At 45.4% G+C, this 7681-nt stretch overlaps 1 pseudogene; it reads left to right on the top strand.

Moving 5' to 3' along the window:
* The first annotated feature begins 4471 nt into the window (after positions 1–4471).
* LOC141092813 (polymerase delta-interacting protein 3 pseudogene) lies at positions 4472–7512 on the top strand (annotated as a pseudogene).
* The last annotated feature ends 169 nt before the right edge of the window (positions 7513–7681 follow it).

Here is a 7681-nt window from a genome sequence, read left to right as displayed (position 1 = left end):
ATGCATGTGGTATATATGTAGTATGTATGTAGTATGTATGTTGCATGCATGTAGTATATATGTGGTATATATGTAGTATGCATGTTGCATGCATGTGGTATATATGTAGTATGTATGTTGCATGTAGTATATAAGTTGTATATATGCATGTTGCATGCATATAGTATATATGTTGTATGTATGTTGCATGCATGTAGTATATATGTTGTATATATGTATGTTGCATGCATGTAGTATATATGTAGTATGTATGTTGCATGTAGTATATATGTAGTATATATGTATGTTGCATGCATGTAGTATATATGTAGTATGCATGTTGCATGCATGTGGTATATATGTAGTATGTATGTAGCATGTATGTAGTATGTATGTAGCATGCAGTATGTATGTATGTTGTATGAATGTAGTATATATGTAGTATGTATGTAGTATGTATGTTGCATGTATGTAGCATGTATATAGCATGTATGTAGCATGTAGTATGTATTTTTTTGTATATTCAACACATAGGCTGGATAATGGGACTACTACTGTCCCATCATTGGCTAATGTGTCAATCACCGTCATGGTAGCAAGCATCGCCCGAATGGACTTGTAGTCCCATTGGACGATCCTGCACAGACCCCCGCAGCCTGCACAGACCCCCGGACAGTCGGTACAGACCACCGGCAGGCCGGCACAGCCCCTCGGCAGGCCGGTACAGACCCCCGCAGTCTGCACAGACCCCCGGACAGTCGGCACAGCCCCCCGGCAGGCCGGCACAGCCCCCCGGCAGGCCGTTACAAACCCCCGGCAGTCCGCTCAGACCCCCGGACAGTCGGTACAGACCACCGGCAGGCCGTCACAGCCCCCCAGCAGGCCGGTACAGACCCCCACAGCCTGCACAGACCCCTGGACAGTCGGTACAGACCACCGGCAGGCCGGCACAGCCCCCCGGCAGTCCGCTCAGACCCCCGGACAGTCAGTACAGACCACCGGCAGGCCGGCACAGCCCCCCGGCAGGCTGGTACAGACCCCCGCAGCCTGCACAGACCCCCGGACAGTCGGTTCAGACCACCGGCAGGCCGGCACAGCCCCCAGCAGGCCGGTACAGACCCCCGCAGCCTGCACAGACCCCCGGACAGTCGGTACAGGCCACCGGCAGGCCGGCACAGCCCCTCGGCAGGCCGGTAAAGACCCCCGCAGTCTGCACAGACCTCCGGACAGTCGGCACAGCCCCCCGGCAGGCCGGCACAGCCCCCCGGCAGGCCGTTACAGACCCCCGGCAGTCCGCTCAGACCCCCGGACAGTCGGTACAGACCCCCGGCAGTCCGCACAGACCCCCGGAAGGTCCGTACACCCCCTCTGAGAGGCTGTACAAGGACAGAAAAGGGTTTTTCTTATTCCGATACCGGAAGTCCCATAGACTTGAATGGGACTATCGGAATCGGCGATACCCGATACTTTTTTCGTATTGGGCCGATACCATCCGATCCGATATTTTAGGGTATCTGATGGTATCGCTCAACACTACTTATGACATTTAAACAGGCGCACAATAAAACATACAAAAATGAAACCAAAATGTATTTTCCTTGGAAATATGTTAAGGAACATCATTTCCAGGGTAATAATTTTTATGTAGGGCAAAATAAATAACCCAAAACAAAAATGTTCCTTCACTACTGGGCTATGTTCACACATAGCGTTTTGATGTGTTTTTCAACTTTAGCATTGCTTTCAACCAAGACAAATGCATTCACTGGGAAATGTAATTTTCACATTTCACAAACTTATTTGGCCATGTGGTGTGTGACACATCATCAGAGACATCCTGTTTAATTTTTGAAGGAGGGACTCTGAAAGTCACAAAGTCTAATTTTACAGGGCCAGCAGTTAGCCATCACTATCTTTAGAGAGCCATCAACCTGGAACAGCACCTCCACGCTGAACTTTCCTCCCACCTATCATCTAACTTTCTCTTTGACAATCTACAATCTGGTTTCCGCCCCCATCACTCCACTGAGACAGCCCTGACCAAAATTACTAACGGCCTACTTACAGCCAAATCAAATGGACAATACTCTATAGTCCTGCTTCTAGACCTGTCCTCTGCATTTGACACAGTTAACCACTGCCTCCTACTACAGATCCTCTCCTCCTTCGGCATCAAAGGCCTTGCCCTATCCTGGATCTCCTCATACCTTCCCAACCGCACATTCAGCATCTCCCACTCCCACACCACCTCCTCATCCCACCCTCTCTCTGCTGGAGTCCCCCAAGGCTCTGTTTTAGGACCCCTACTCTTCTCAATCTATACACTTGGTCTGGGGCAACTCATAAAGTCCCACGGATTCCACTATCACCTTTATGATGATGACACTCAGATCTACCTCTCTGGCCCAGACGTCACCTCTCTGCTGTCCAAAATCCCAGAGTGTCTATCAGCCATATCCTCCTTCTTCTCCTCTCGCTTCCTCAAACTCAATGTAGGCAAATCTGAACTCATCATCTTTCCTCCATCTCACACATCTTCCTTACTCGACCTAGCTATAACAATTAATGATATCACACTTTCCCCCATACCAGAAGTCCGCTGCCTCGGAGTAACCTTTGACTCTGCCCTGTCCTTCAAACCGCACATCCAAGCTCTTTCTACCTCCTGTCGCCTCCAACTCAAAAATATTTCCAGAATCCGTCCATTCCTCAACCCTCAATCTACTAAAATGCTTGTGCATGCCCTCATCATCTCCTGCCTCGACTACTGCAACATCCTTTTCTGTGGTCTCCCTGCTAACACCCTCGCACCTCTCCAGTCCATCCTTAACTCTGCCGCCCGACTAATTCATCTCTCTCCTCGCTACTCCTCTGCTTCTCCCCTCTGCAAATCTCTTCACTGGCTCCCATTCCCTCAGCGTATCCAGTTCAGATTACTAATACTGACCTACAAGGCCATCTATAACCTGTCTCCCCCATATGTCTCTGAACTAATCTCCCGATAACTTCCCTCACGTAATCTCCGGTCCTCCCAAGACCTCCTTCTCTCCTCCACACTTATTCACTCCTCACCCAACCGCCTCCAAGACTTCTCCCGAATAGCCCCTATTCTCTGGAATTTTTTGCCCCAACAAGTCCGACTATCAACCACAATTGGATCCTTCAGACGGAACCTGAAAACCCACCTCTTCAAGAAAGCCTACAGCCTGCAATGACCCCGCTACCTCTTTCTCTCTCATCACTACCGGTGATATCACCTCAACCAACACCGGAACTGCTGCAACCCACCAACCTACCATCTCCTTCCCCACCATCCTGTAGCATGTAAGCCCGAAAGGGCAGGATCCTCTCTCCTCTATATCAGTCTGTCATTGTTAGTTTGTTTACTGTAAGTGATATCTGTAATTTGTATGTAACCCCTTCTCATGTACAGCACCATGGAATCAATGGTGCTATATAAATAAATAATAATAAATAAATAAATCAGCCAGCTATGCTTTGTTGTTCCCATTATTAAACAGTGGGTCCCTTATACTGTTATTGTGTATGCATTGAGTGACAGGGCTGCCCAAAATTTGGAGGCACCCCAACAACCCATTAAACAGATGTCATGGATGACCACATGCAACCAAAGTTCCAAGTATTCATTTGGTACTCCCATACTGTTTATGTATGCATTAAATGCAAGGCCTGCCATGCCCCAAAGTTACATGCACCCCAATAAGCCTTTGATCCCACGTACTGGATGGTCACAGGAAAACGAAGTTCGCATTATTCATTTGGTTTGGTCCTCCCATACTGTTTGCTTATGCATTGAGTGCAAGGCCCGCCCTGCCCCAAAGTTACACGCACCCCAACAAGCCTTTGAACCCACGTACTGGATGGTCACAGGAAAACTAAGTTCACATTTTTCATTTGGTATTCCCATACTGTTTGTGTATGCTTTGAATCCAAGGCCTGCTGTGCACCAAAATTACATGCACCCCAATAAGCCTTTGAACCCACATACTGGATGGCCACAGGAAAGCGAAGTTTGCATTATTCATTTGGTACTCCCATACTGTTTGCTTATGCAATGAACGCAAGGCCTGCCTTGCGCCAAAGTTATATGCACCCAAATAAGCCTTTGAACCCAAGTAGTGAATGGCCACATGAAACCAATTTCCCATTATTATGATTTTTTTAAGTCACATAAAGTTTACCCATGAAGTGAATACAAGGCCTGCCCCAAATTTGCACGCACTCCTAACCACAAGGAAGAAATGTTGAGGATGGCCTCCGAAAAATGTTTTCCCATTTTAAAGGAGCGGGTCTCCTATACTTGTAATGCTCATACACTAAGTGTATGGGCTGACAAACATTTCCTCCTGAGGGGTACACATCAACATACTGTGTCAACATTTTTTTTACAGGCATCATAAACACCCTTGGAAGCAATAATGTGGTATCCTGCACAGTTGCTGCTGGGAAGGTGCAGATTTGTTGCAGAAATATGGTGTATGTGTCGTTGGATGAAATGATCAGTAAAAGGGGCATGGTGATGGCGGGAATGGGAACGCACAGGATTAATAACAGGGGGGCTATGGGAGGCATGAGATCCAGGATCCAGCTAACAATGATTAGTCATTTACCCACCACCAATTACCGGAATGCGTTTGATGCCCCTCAAAAGATTGGTGAAGCAGATGCGCGTCTCAAGCTAGGCATAAAAGATGCCCTTGAAAAATTTGTTGCTAAAGACACACATTTCCGTATAAAGGGTAGAGTGCAAGATGCTCATGAGATGCTGAATTCTAGAAAGCAGCAGTTCAGTGTTGTAGGACAACCAACCAAACTGATGGATGCTCGTAAAAAACTAAGTTTAAAGAGGAATGCACCTGCCGTAACTATCAACTCACCCGTGGCACAAGGTTCGTCATCTTCACCCATAAATATTACCCAGACCATCCAAATTTCACAGCTGAAAATAACTTCAGGCATATTGAACAATGTTAAAGTGATGCGAATAAACATTGTTAACCACGAACCAGGGAAATCACAGATTTCCTCTTTACAAGAAATTGACGATAATGGTATTGATGATGACTTGGAACTTTCCCACATTGCCAAAAAGATGAAAATCACAGCTGCCAATACTGTGCAAAAAATGCCGGGAATATCTGGATATTCATTTTCTCTTGGGCAAACTTTACCTCTTGCTAAAGTGGTACAGAATGCTGCATACACTGCTCCCATGTCTACTCAGCATCAGTCTTCGCCACCTTTATTGCACACAAAGGCTGTAACCAACGTTTCACAGACACTTGTCACAAAGGAAGCCATTTCTTCAGTAGGGCAAACTCCAAAAGAATCTGTCTTTAGCCCTTTAGAAGGCAAAAAAATGACCATTAATAATTTGAATCCAAGAGTCACAAAGGAAGATATCATGTAGCTTTTATGTGTACATGGTACCTTGAAGCTTGCCCGCTTGTTTAGCTACGAAGTTGCAGAGGTTGTGTTTATAAGAAAGAAAGATACAGCCTACAAAAAATACAACAGCAGATACCCAGATGGACAACCAATGAAGTGCAGTCTTCATTTGAATGGTAGCGTGATAACATCAGACCAGCCCATCCTTCAAAGATTAAGTGACACCCCATCAAATAAGGAAGGTGAATCTAGAAGAAACAACCTCCTCCTCCAGTGTTCATTCAAATCCTACAGCTGAAGTTGATCCTGATACTGTCTTAAAAGCACTCTTTAAATACTCATCCTTCATCAGCAGTCATCCAACCAACTGCATTTAAGATTAGGCTCTGATGAGTAAAAACACAAATTGGAGACTGTAGTAAGAGAGATTCCCAAGTCACATATGGGCCCAGAGACTAATTAAAAAAAGCCTTCATTTTGCTTCTTGTGTTTTGTTTAGCGCTGGGATGAAACTGAATGGGAGGAGATACAGATTAGATATTAGAAAAAACTTTTTGACAGTTAGAGTGATCAATAAGTGGAACAGGCTGCCACGAGAAGTGGTGAGTTCTCCCTCAATGGAAGTCTGCAAACAGAGGCTGGACAGACATCTGACTGGGATGATTTAGCGAATCCTGCTTTGAGCAGAGGGTTGGACCAGATGGCCCAGGAGGTCCCTTCCAACTCTACGATTCTATGATTCTAGCAGGAAGTTGATGTTTGAAGGAGTCTGGCATCAGACATTGGACAATCAATCCTGTTCCCAGCATTGTAGTACAGTTCTCCTTCGTTATGGGGCAGTTGCGTTATTGCATCAAGAATTTCCATTTTCCCCTTGTTTTAGTATTCTGATCGAGCATGATTATGATTCTACTGTTATGTGAAGGGAGGCTTAAAGTTGAATAACTTGTTTAAATGTTTTCAATAATCTGTTTCTGCTTAAAAGATAATCTTTGTTGTTTTGTAGTTTTGATATCTGGATTCCTCCAAATGGATATGAAGACCTGCATATTTCAGTAAATGGGGAGGGAATTACTAAGTGTCCACCGACTGTGTTCTAGACAAAAAAAAATGTTATGCCTAATTTATGTTTCATTCTGTGAAAATGTCATCAGAACTCTACAATCATAGGCGACTCTTAGGGCCCCGTCACACATAACGACGCTACAGCGATCCTGCTAACGATACGACCAGATAAGGATCTTTGCTGCATCACTATGTGATCGCTGGTGAGATGTCAAACTGACAGATCTTCCCAACAACGCAGCAACGATACAGCGACCCATTGCGATTTTTGTAACGATGTCGGTGGTCGTTGAAACCCTGTCACACTACTTCTGTTCTGACGATGCAGATCATGATGTGGGCTGTACTCTGTGACATTGTAGGCACCCAGGCGTGGTTTAGCATTGCCTTTTCCTCACCCCTTTATCTCCGATTGGTGGTCACTACTGCATTCTGATTGGTGGCGCTTCTGTTCTTTGCTCCTGTCCCTGTGAACAAAGGCAACATAGCAGCACTTCTGTTATTTGTTCCTGCCTGCGTGTTGGTTTACAGATCATAGTAGCGTTCATCGGCTGTGACTCCAAACCGAATTCTATATTCTTCCACGTTATTGTTGAACACCTATACTTTGTGCACCGTAGATATCTTTGGGGTCTCAAATGAGATGTAATTTAAAGAACACCTTTCAATTATCAGCTGTGATCACTAGTGAGGGAGGGAGGGCGTGGCTGTGTCCATATGCTTTTGCATGGGCAGCCCTTTTAAGTGGGCTTGTGTGCACACACCCGTGAAAGCCGATAAGTTGTGCGCATCCAACTTTTTTGGGGGGGTTCTAAAAGAACCCTTTGTGGTCTCAAATGCATTTCCATTTGATCAATTTAATCGAACAACTACAAGTTCTCTGCTATCATTGCTATTGAGGGAGGGGCATTTTTTCTATCTGTGGATGGGCAGCCATTTTAGGTGGACTCGTGTGCACACACCCACATTTTCACGACTACAGTAGGGCGCTTTTTTTTTAAATTTTACATGTATGCTCACTGTATGCTTTTCTATATTTCAGATGTCTTACAATACTGAGGAGTTTGTTCGTGAACTTATCGAGCTGTATCGGTCTCTGCCCTGCCTTTGGCAAATTAAGTCGGCCGATTACAGTAATAGAATTAAAAAAGGGAGGCATACGAGAAAATGATTGCCCTCTTTAAGCGGCATAATCCATGCGAGAAGGTGGATGAAAGCCTTGCTCGCA

The sequence above is a fragment of the Dendrobates tinctorius genome, unplaced genomic scaffold (assembly GCF_039654945.1).
Source record: "Dendrobates tinctorius isolate UK_male_01 unplaced genomic scaffold, ASM3965494v1 ptg000060l, whole genome shotgun sequence".
NCBI classification, from domain to species: domain Eukaryota; kingdom Metazoa; phylum Chordata; class Amphibia; order Anura; family Dendrobatidae; genus Dendrobates; species Dendrobates tinctorius.
Note: the sequence above shows the minus strand (reverse complement) of the source record. Positions and strands in the feature narration are given on the sequence as shown.